The sequence below is a fragment of the Perna viridis genome, chromosome 9, assembly GCF_037379345.1.
Source record: "Perna viridis isolate PV_CMFRI_1.1 ecotype Kerala chromosome 9, ASM3737934v1, whole genome shotgun sequence".
Classification (NCBI taxonomy): domain Eukaryota; kingdom Metazoa; phylum Mollusca; class Bivalvia; order Mytilida; family Mytilidae; genus Perna; species Perna viridis.
The window spans coordinates 9,840,108-9,852,315 of NC_142453.1; positions in this window are offsets into that span (position 1 = coordinate 9,840,108).

Here is a 12,208-nt window from a genome sequence, read left to right on the forward strand (position 1 = left end):
TACAGAATTGGGGAATTATGACTTTCTTTAAAAAAAGAAACCTTTTGGAGACTTTACATTTGAGCTCCATCTGTCTGTCCGTCCAGAAAAAAAAAATAAGTTTTCGCATTTTATTTCTAAACACTTGCAGATATTGAGCTGACTTTAGTATCAGAATCAACCTTGATGAGTTACAGATCTAATTAACATATCGTTCTGCTTGACTGATTATTGTCCGAGTTGTGGCCCCTGAACATTGAAAAAATTACTGAAATCTAAGTTTTCTGCGCTGTTTTTTTTTTTTTTTTTTTTTTTTTTTTTTTTTTTTTTTTTTTTTTTTTTTTTTATCAAATGTTTGCAGATATTGAGCTGTTTTTTGGTATGTGGGTCTATCCTGATGAGTAACAGATCAGGTATAGATTTCGTTCCACTTCACTTATTTTCGTCAGAGTTATGGCTCTTTATGAGGGGCCTGATGGGTTATTATCGTCCTTCGTGATCGGCACATTTTCGCTATTGTGACATGTTTTTCTACAGATTTATTTTTCGTGATTCGTGATGAAAGCATTGCTCGTGAATTGTTTTCATTGGAGTTTTATGTTCGTTCTTCCTGATTGGGACACATATTTCATTCTCGTGATTTTTTTCCATTACGGAAATAAAACGTTCATTTGAGTTGTCTTTCTTAACTTAAAAAGTGGAAATGGCGCGATAGTTTTAAAACTGCAATTAGAACCTGCGAGAATTCAACACGTAAACAAGATATGAGCCAGTATCATTAATGTATTTGATTGTAGCTTAATTGAACCAATCTACAACACCAACAACCAGCTTCTGAATCTCTATTATCGAGATTAATTGGGGATACTCTTTTTATATTTTCGTGATTCGTAATCATGGAAATTTATTTTCTGTGAATCGTGATGGAGAAAAAATCAACTCGTAAATCGTGATGAGACCCCCCCCCCCCCGATCAGGCCCCTCATTGATTAAAATGACAGATTTTTAAATAGAAATATTGATTTTGCTTGCTGCTTAGATATGAACAAAAATATTGCACTTGCAAAGGAAAAAATTTCATCTGGGTTGACAACCCTCTCTTTATATTGTCATTATTTTTTATGAGTCTCGCACAGATGGTACATGTATAGTAAAGCTCAGGGCGCTCGCTGATTTAGGCAATGCCTACCCCATATTATTCTATAATGGATAAAAAATACTATTTAAGGGATTCCCTAAACAGGAGTTTTAGCCTAATTTGTGGTGTTTTGTACTAAAGACATGATATGCAAGAAAATTCCATTCATACATTATGTGTCCATATGAGAAATATCACAGAGAATCATAAAAATACTTTTTAATCGTTTCATAGTAAAATTATATAGATATTTACGACTGAAACCTTAACACTTCATTTTTAAAAAATTGTTAAGGTATGGCCGATGATGGGGCATGAAACCATTTGAACATTTAAATGATGGAGAATTGTTGAATTTTCGCAACTGATTGCGTCGACAACATGACGAAAGGTTTAATTAAAAGTAAATTGTAAATAAAAAATAAATGAATACCCGCATATATCCACCGATTTTAAATAATCAAACATTTTGTCTCTGTGTTTACATCCTTGGCGTCACCGAATAACAGCTCACACGTAATCGGATGTCATACGTCGAAAAAAAAACCCGACAACGAAACGTTGTACGATGTAGTATAAATACACGTGACAGTAGATAAGATGAATATTTTTTTCCATTTAAGAGCATGTTCAAAATTTAGAAGGGTACTCTTAACTTCATTATAAAATTAAAAATAGTTAACAATACATTTTAGAGCGGAGGGATACATCGATCTACTTTCGATTTGGACAGATGTTGTTGTGCAGGATGCAAACCACAGTTGCTGATGAAAAGACTTTTTGGTTATGCAAATTTGTTTTTTGGGTGAAATGTAGTCGGCACAGACCAGATCGGTTCAGTATCACACGAGATGTTAGATTGTTTTTACACTGCCCACCAAGATTTAAAACTGGCGGCTTCTTCCATGCTGACTTGAAAGTGAAAGTAACCGTGAAGGGCGTGAAATACAGTAAGGGGTTACTTGCACTAGATAAAGGTCTAACAAGTTACAGGTAACGATTTGGTATCATTTAAATGTGTACTGTAGTGACCATACTTTTATTTAAAATTCTCAAAATGACTACATTTTTTTTTCATAAATACGCTATTTTTGATAGTGGCACATCAACATAACATAACAAAATATGAAGATAGTAATAGAATTAATTTCATAGCCAAGTTTCCAGTCTTTTACAGTGTAATAACGAAAAAATTAACAACTGACATTTTCCTTTAGCGGAACTTTAAATGAACAAAGCAGTACTGAATGCAAGGTATATTAGATTCGACTTAGATAAGGGAAGAATTTATTATATTTCGCCACGGTGAACTGCACATAAATAGTTTAAGCAAGACTTACCAAGATGCACTTTTGGTTACAAATTTGTATATAAAATCTATATATATATATATATATATATTGTATATAAGTCGTTACGTTTTTTTGTTTTATGAAACTTCCAGGATTTCGTGCCATACCTAAGCCTGACAATAATCTTTTTTCTATCCCCCGTACATGACAAAATATTAGAAAATATCCGTCAAAACATTGGGAGCGATTTTGCCGTCATCAGACTTTCATGGAAGAAAATGACGTTACGCGCCAACAGTTCATAGTCGCACTTTATTTTTTGCTAAAAGTACATTTAAATGATAAAAAATGGATTTATTACATCACGCGCTCGTCGATATATTCCACATGATATTGTCAGTTGCAAAATAGAAAGTAACTTTTATTCAATAAGTACTAGTTACTCCACTAAAAATGGTAGGATAAACATATTCTACTTGGACGAATAAATTTATGCATTCATTTTATAACGTAATCGCTCACTATTTGTCAAAATTAATGCATCGAGTATTCCTCCAAGCGAGGCATACCTAATCGCCGTTTCCAAATGTTTCTTACACCTGTTTCAAACTACTGTTTGGCACAAGGACATTACTGCCACAAATACTCGGAAATGATGAAGATGGATGTGAACAAATTTTGAGTCATCTATATGGTTTAATTCAAACATCAAGGTGAATGGCACTTTAGAATTTAAAACAACAGTGTTGTTAAAAAGATATACTTTTTTATTAACGATTTGATGTCAAGTAATGGACTACGTACCTATAGGGAGTTTTCTGAATAAAACCCAAGTAAAGCAAAACATTCAGTTGAATGTTATGGAATTATCTCTGCAATCCCGAAATATAGTGAAAATAAGAAATAAACTTCACATAATTTGAGCCCTTACTTTCCAAGCCGCAATTTTTACAGCTGTTGATACGGCTATACTTATGAACTTATTGGGTTTAAGTAGTTAACATAATCATTTGAACCGAAATAGAAACAGGTGTATCATTTTTTTCATGAACTTTAGACAAGCAATGAGTTATTGGTAATCTGTTCTTTTGTTCATTACTGAATGTGAATTACTCTTTTTTAAACTTATTTCGTCAAACTTTGCGAGTGTTTTTTTTTCTTAAAACTGTCAAAAAACTGGATAAAGATGCTTCATTTCTGGACAAAAAGTTGTGTGACATTTTTACTTTACAGTATAAACGTAATAGGCTTTTGGAACAGGGTTATGTTGCTACAAGATTGAAGTCATCATTACAGAAGTTTTATGGTCGTCATCATGAACTCGCTATGGTGTATCCATCTGCGCCATGAAAACTGATTTATTCAACGGGTCATAGTTTTCCTTTCCCGTTTGTCTACCCTGGACTTCTTATGAGCAACTCGGCGGGTGTTTCTAAAAAAAGCAGAGGACGCTTACCCTACCGGTGCACCTGGTCCATGCTCCCAGTTTTTAGTGGAGTCCGAGTTGCTCATATACTTTTGTTACTTTGTATGTATGATTTTAGATACTTTATGTTCTTTGTTGTGTATGTCTATTTTCCATGTCTGGTCTTTTCCCTGGATTACATTTTTTTTTATTACCGCTATAACCTTGGTTTCCTTGATTACTCTTTTCTAGATGACTCTATCTGAGCCTCGTCTATGTAATTTCTACTTCTGCAGTGTTACATCATTTCCATCTTCACTGGAATAAATTTCTCATAAAAATGATTTTCTGATACATTACTGATTTTTTTTAAAGTGACTTATTAACATTTTCCTAATGTGAAATGTAGTGCAAGGTGGGAGGATACTTGTCTCTAGATCTCTACTTTAAAGAAACATTCCACATAAGAATCATGCAAAATGTGAAGCCTACATCTTTTTATTGTTGATATTTTGTTTAAATGTTATAGTTATCAGACATTCACATGTGGCTTTTCATATAACTCGTGCTTTTAGGAGATAAAAGTTATATAGAATGTACTGTATAATTCAAAATTAAAGGAGATAATTCTGTAAATGACACTAAAATGCAAAACTATTGAATTTTCAATGTGCATTATCTCCTACGAGCAGACAATTTGGAATGAAAGATAATACATTTCATGATATAGACCATCAAAACAACCTAATAATAAAAAAATAAAATGTGAAGCCTTTTTATGTTGGTATCATATATTACAGACTTTGCATGATTCTTACAAAGACTGCTACTTAAATTCTAAATTTAATTTACTTTTATGTTGTTGGAGTACAAGAGCAATTATGTCGCTGCACCAGTGTACCATTTTTTATGTTGTCTTAGGGCTAGCTGCAGTCTGTCCTGTTGTGTGAGGGTTACCCAGTCGTTCATCGAAGACACATAGGTTGTTTTGAGCTGATATTGTTCAACCTGCTGGGGTTTTTAATCATATGATAATTTATTGAAAAAAAAATTAATAACCAAAATATGATCACAAGTGCCAAATAAAACTTGTTCCGCGCACGAAATAAATCCTATAACGTTCTTGGCATGAGTAGTTGTACGTTGCTTAGTCACCATTATCAATTGGTTATCTATTTAATATTAAGATTTTCCCCATAATTTATTGCTATTTTCAACATCAATTATAACTTCTGTCATAGGCGGATTGACATTCCTGTAGAAAAAGTCTTGGATTGAATTTACCGAATTTATCAATCGATTTATTTTACACGTGGAACTTTTAATAACTCACTGCTATCTATATAATAAGTGAAGTTCATGTAAAAAAACAAAATTGAATAAACTACTCGGACTGCACGGAAAACTGGAAGCATGGACCAAGTGCACCGGAAGGTTAGTTCATTGCTTTTTTATAAACACTCGCCGAGATGCTCATTAAAAAGCCGACTCCGGGGTAGACTTAGTTATTACTTATAGCATTAGTAACTACTTAATTTTAAAAAATATATATTAAAAAATACCTTTACAACAGGATATTATATTTCATTTGTTTACACTTGATATCATTTTTCACGAGTACCAAGTGAAAGCTAAAATCCAGCGATGGATCCTAGGTGGGTCCCGGCTCGCAGTCCCCTTTTCAAAAAATCTGTTAACTCTGTGGAAAAATGATTGAATAATTTTATGGACTACGGGTTGGTTCATGGTAAACTATCCAATTCCATTAAATGAAATCGTCAGTGAAATAGTTTATTATGCTTGGCTCTCTGTTTCTTTGATCATCTCCTTTTGAGGCATCTATGACTTGTACCAACTGTTTCAAATAAGGGTAACGACAAAATTACCGAACTATTATCCTATCATAATCAAGTCAATCTAAATCAAATCTGACAAAATGATATTACACGACCGGAGTTGTTGGTACGGCGTTGATACAGGCATTTCAAACGAAAGGGTGGGTTAAATCTAGGTTTTACAGCGCGCGAAATCTCACTCTTCTATTGTGGTGTGTATCTGTGATGATTAAATGGCATTTGCCTGCTGTAGTATTTTCAGCAAACCAGTGGTTGCATCAGAACAAAATAATTTATAAAAAGCAATCATTTATGAAACTAGAGTGTAATGGGCTATTTTTGTTGACAATTTGAACTGACCAGCCGTTGCCGTAACTAAGTAGAAAACGTTATTTTAGTCTAACAGAAATGACCCAATAGGACTGTGTTGTAGAGTATGTTATAAAATCTTAAAATTACATAAATGCCTTGCCACAAATCAGATATACCATAGTGCTACGCCACTCGGTTAATGGGACATTATAAAAAGTATCATTTTGAATACATGACAGGGTAAAGTTAAGCAGGACTTTGAATGACTTTGGGACATTTTTTTCTAAATAAAAGTCTGACACAAATTTAAAAGCTGACACGGTGTGGTACAACAAAAAAACGGGGATAAATTTTGTAGTGCGCAACAGTAATCAGTTTAAGCTTCTTTCAGGTTGAACTATGTCATTGTCAGTTACTATTGGCCTTTTAAACCTCAGTTTGATAAGTGGCTTCATGATATTGTTTGCCTTGGTAACACCTGGATGGTTTGGTTTATGTAGCCAGATAATTATTTAACTGCATAATTTTAAAGATTTTTTTACAAAGAATAGAGAACAGGTCAAGTCACTTTTGTTGGGAACATTGAAAGTATTAACGTCAAAATGGAGTTTACACAAAAGCTGAAAATCTGAAAAACCTTACCAAACAATTCCTATTAGTTCTTGAACAATCGTGTAAATTTTGTATCTGAATAACTTAGTGTTGCAAAACTTGTTTGAATAGTATGCTTGTTAAAGTTTTAAATTTGACAAATTTTATAAGGGAAGTTTCCAATACACCATATTGATTTCAACATTCAAAATTTTTAAATGATTATCTGGACCAAGAAATTCATTATTCATTTCTTTATAATTGTATTATTGTATTTTTTTACCTCCATCTCCATAGAGAACATAATATATTTATGACATTGATGTTATGCTAACGTAGGAAGGTGACCATGCAAAATACCAATTAATTTAATTATTTGGAAATATCTTGAATACTATTTGTGTTTTCGAAACCTTTTGTCGGTGTTTCGGTCAAACAAATATAACTAAAACATTTACAATTATCGACTTATGATTAAACTGCATTCACCGTATCGTTTTAATTTTTTTTTTTATAAATGTATGTTTTCGTAAGGTATGATCCGCTATCTTCTGTATTATTTGTTTGGAGTGTGAGATGCATACCGATTACGGCAATGGCAGACTTAGCAAAATTAGGTTTAATCTACCAATGGAAGTTTAATATCTATACATTATACTGCCATAATCTACCATAATACACATTTGATTAATTTATAGATACGTAAATCATTTCCTTTTAGATTTCTATAAGCATATTTTACAGTAAAGTCTGCGTGAAAGTTTATTCGTCGTACATTTGTTCAACCATGTCAAATGCAGAAGCCATCAAAGCCTCTAACTCGAGCTTGTGGAGTTATGGTAGGTGTAATTAGAGATTACGATGATTTGTATGTCTGTTCAGTTATAACCTTCTTCTTCTTCATATTTAAATTTATGCTTCCTCTGCGAATCTGGTTGTCTTTTGTAAGGCATCTACTGTTTCATGTAATTTTTTCAAGGACTGTTGATGGGAGGTGACGTATATTTGTCTCAATACTTGATGGTTCTTGTGCGCGCGTCTATATTACTGCAGGTAGAATTTTACATTGACAACCATTTCAGTGTTTTATAAAAAAAATTCCTAAAATGGTGTTCAATGCATTTTTATTTGAACTATTCGAATTAAACCCATGACCTTATAATTGAACGTCCGGTTTTTTATTGACAGAAAAATTATTTTCATCATTATATTGCAAATGAACACTGCATAACTAGAATAATCACATCAAATTTGTATAATTATGACCCTTTCTGTTTCCATGCTCTAAAATCTTCGTCCTCTTAAATCCATCCCCTGCATACAAATATGAACTATATTTTGTACTTTGTTTTCTAGGTTCTATAAAGTATATTGACTTCATGGTAGAAGCATCAATTACATTAATTGGCATCGGTGTAGGTACGATATTAACCGCCGCATTTGCGGTATGAAACATCAACCAGGGACATCGTGCAATCCCTTTACAGTCATGTTCTTCCACAGGCATTGCAGGTCCGGTGTTCATAATCATCGGAGGTAAGGTTTTGGTACAAATAAATGAAAGAATATGCCCGATCTTTGACTATCAATTGTTTTTTTGTTGTTTTTTTTTCGCTGAAACGATTTTTTTTTTAAGATATTTTACATATAGGAGATTAAAATCTTACAATTAAAATACGTTTGATCTTAAATCAAAAAAGACAGTCAGGTAAAACAACAATGTAAGGATGAACATTTCTATCCATCAAATGATCTTTTTTTTTTTCGGTTCAGTAAATTGTTTTAAAAGATAATCTGTTTTTACCGAACCCCTTTCTAACCGATGAGGCGTGTTTTGTATTAACACAGGGTCGAAGTCAGGCTCCACGCAGCGGCAGACGTTCGATTCCTCTCTTACTAACTCCTGCAGACAAGCCTTCCGACATTCCCCAGTAATAAATCATACAACGTTTGACAATCGGATAACATCACATAAAATTATTCACTATTTCCCCGACTTTGCAATATTTTTGCATTTTCTGTGAGGGCTGGCGACAGCGTCTTGAGCGAATTTTGAACGTCAAACGCTGTTTTGGAGCTTGGGTCAAAATTTGTGTGAATAAACACAAAGGGAAAAAATCGCCTGGATAGCCTAGATGGAGCCTTGAGTGTTGGAAGTCTAAGTTTCGTTCCCCAGCATAATTACACGAATAACTTTTAAAAATTGCCTCACTTCGCCAATTACACTCCAGTCGATACAGTGTCGGCTATTTAGATTAAACATATTTATTCAAGTATTTAAGCACAAGCAAATAAAGTATACACTTTTACATACAAAACATGGTAGGATTCGGAAAGAAGATAAATAGCTTATAGAAAACTCCGTTTCCGTAAGAGTAAACTTAAAGAAGATGGTTATAAATAAAATTCTTGTGGAAAATTATCTTAGCTGACTAGCGAATAAACGAACGAATAGTAAAAATGGAAATACAAAATTAATGAAGAGATGCAGTGAATAGAAGTCAAGTAGTTATTAAACTTTTACTTTTGATAATAGACTTCTGAATCTTAAGAAAAACTTGTACATTTTGTTCAGCATTTATAACATTTAAGCCATACACCAAAACGATTACAGTAATAGGTATATCAAGTACCATATAAAGTATGATTTTATTTCGTAATAGAGTATATGGGAAGTTGGTTCGACATGACCACAGGTGGACTCCACAAGGTTACGAATGAACAAATGTTCGTTGAGAGAAGCACTGTTCATTCGTGTACCAATAAAGTAAAGATTCGGGCATTTTATTAAATGTTCTCTAATCTTATTTCTACAAATGTAAGTGCAGCTAGAACTCCAGGTATTCTGAGGAAGTTTGTTCCACAGTTAACCTGTTGCTGGCAAAAAGTATTCAGAGTAGCAGTTAGTTCTCGTGCGAATTTTTAAAATATTATGTGATTGTTTAGTATAATGTCCATGCAAGGAGTCAACCGAGTTTGGAATTAACGATTGCAAATACTTTTGGGTTTCCTTGTTGATAATGTTGTATAATAATATAAATCCATCTTTTTCCCTTCAGTCCGAAAATTTTCCCTTCCCGTTTCATCATAAAGTTTATTGATAGACCTTTATTTGGTCCCTCTCGTCACAATTCGCATAGCTTCTATCTGAACACTTTCTAGCTTGTAGACTAAAATCATCATCGAGTCCCAAATATCGTTACAATATTCTAAAATTGGCCGTATAAAAGAAAATTACATTTTCTCTAAGGTGATTCTATCAAGAATGAAACGCATCTTTCGTAAAAAAAATAATCCTACTATAAGCCTATTTACTATGTAATCAATGTGGTCATGCCAAGAACCATTATTTTGAAAAAAAAAAAGATACCAAGGTTCAACTTTCTGAAGATCCTGGTCATTCATCATCAAATGTGGGTGTAATGGCTTTACTGACTTACGTGAGACAATCATTGATTCTGATTTTTTTTTTTTATCTTGACCAATCGACTATTTTATTTTGATGTTGTTCCTTTTGGTTTATAGATATTTTTTTATTGTATGCCTAAAGATATGGCTTTTGGATTGTAAGTTTGTTTTCCAAACAATTCTTTAAAATAAAAAGCAATTGTTTACTTTCATGATTTCTATTTTAGGTTTATGTGGAGGAATAATGTGCATGCTAACAATCTCGGCGCATTTCAAAATAAAGGAAATCATGGGCGTAGTTGAATCATTACAATCGGCAGTAGACCTAAAGAAAACTTTTCCGTATTCCATCATGATCATGTCGCTCGGACTGCTTGTGGAATTCCTTGGTGCGTGTGTCCACATTGCCTGCATGAGACCAAAAGCAGGAGCTGACGAAGGAATAGCTTTTATTCCAATGGTAAACGCACCAAACCTCAACAGAAAGGTTTGATATTCCATTTTTACATTTTGGTATATTAACCAACTACATTGTATATATTTCTTAAAAAGCATATTTCAGGTTGACTAGTTCTATTTTATTGCCATTGTGCTATAATGTAACGGCTTGCTTTTAACGCAAAAAATGCATTTTATGGGTTTTGTTTTCAGTTTTATCTGAAATCATTACATGATTATATGCTTTAATGTCAAAATATATCAAATAATATTTAATAAAAAAATCTAACCTATTACGTCAATTGGAGTGGTTCATTAATTAAATACAAGATGAATACAGATAAAAAAAAACTGAAGAAAAAAGCGATCCGTAGTTGGTCGAAAATTATCCATTTTTTAACACTTATACGTGATGAGCAATGTCGAGAAACACAAAACTAAATTGACTGACATGTGTTCGATAAATGAAGTTTTGAGAAGTACCAAACGGAGTTGCTCTTGAGGTGTTAGCTGAATAAAAGAAAAAATTTACGAAAATTCCCAATATCAAATATGTTTCCTATATTTTTTTGGCCATACCTAATAGTTATATTGTTTAGTACATAAACGAACTAGTTTTTTTCTAATTGGTTACTGTATATGATAAACACCTGTCATATGTAATTTTTCAAATTTTGTTTTGCTGTAAATGGTTCAAGAGATATCTTTCATCTAAACAAGTGTTCGTTTCTGGAATGTGGCTATTCTTCGATCTACAAACGATCCGACAGTTGAAGTTTTAGGATTTCAACTCGTGGATCGTTATGGTGTATCCATTTGCACCATGAAAACTGATTTATTCAACGGGTCATAGTTCCTTTCCTCGTTTGTCTACCCCGGACTTGACTTTTCATGAGCAACTCGCTCGGCGGGTTTTTCTAGAAAAGCAGAGGACGCTTACCCTACCGGTGCACCTGGTCCATGCTCCCGAGTTGCTCATTTGCTTTTGTTACTTTTTATGTATGATTTTAGTTACTTTATGTTCGTTGTTATGTATGTTTGTTTTCCATGTCTGGTCTTTGTCCCTGGATTGCATTCTTTTGATTGCCGCTGTAACATTTGTTCCCTTGGTTACTCTTTCAAAGAGTAGTGGCCAAATTTGTTAATAAGTCGGATAAGCAAATAGCAGTAGCGCCTTTATAAAATTTTGTGCTTCCGTGGTCTTCCTCCGTTTTACGTTGAAAGTATTCGGCACCGTTTTTTTGCTGTTGGAAGATTAACCTATACACAACACAGCATATACAAAACAATTCAATTTGAAAATTTAGGTAATTATATTCAAAATGTTGCAGATAAGATGCACAATCTTTCAATCTAAAACTTTGAATTTGATGTATGATAAGGTTAAGAAAATGTCAGATTTCACTCACTGAACTTTAAAAGTGTTAATTCGTTATTTTATTTATTCCCAGATTTATCTGAAAACCCGTCTGAACCGTCGTAACTGAACTAAACACGTTTCTGAAACTACATCAGCTCTGCATCGCATTTACTTACAAATATGACATAAATTTTGTAGAGAGTTCATATATTTATTTATTCCTTGAAGATGTTTAATTTTAACATATTTAATATTTTTTTTAGAAGATTTGAATGTGAGTGTTTACTTCATGAATTTTCCATCGTTTCAGCAGTGCATGCTATCATAAGTATTTGTAAGCCTGAACAAGTATTTGTCTTATGTCTGTATGATAACTGGAGAAAAAAAAGAATGGCCCTCTTTTAAATATATAACATAGAGTTCAGATTGAGTTTGGAGTTCGTGACGAGA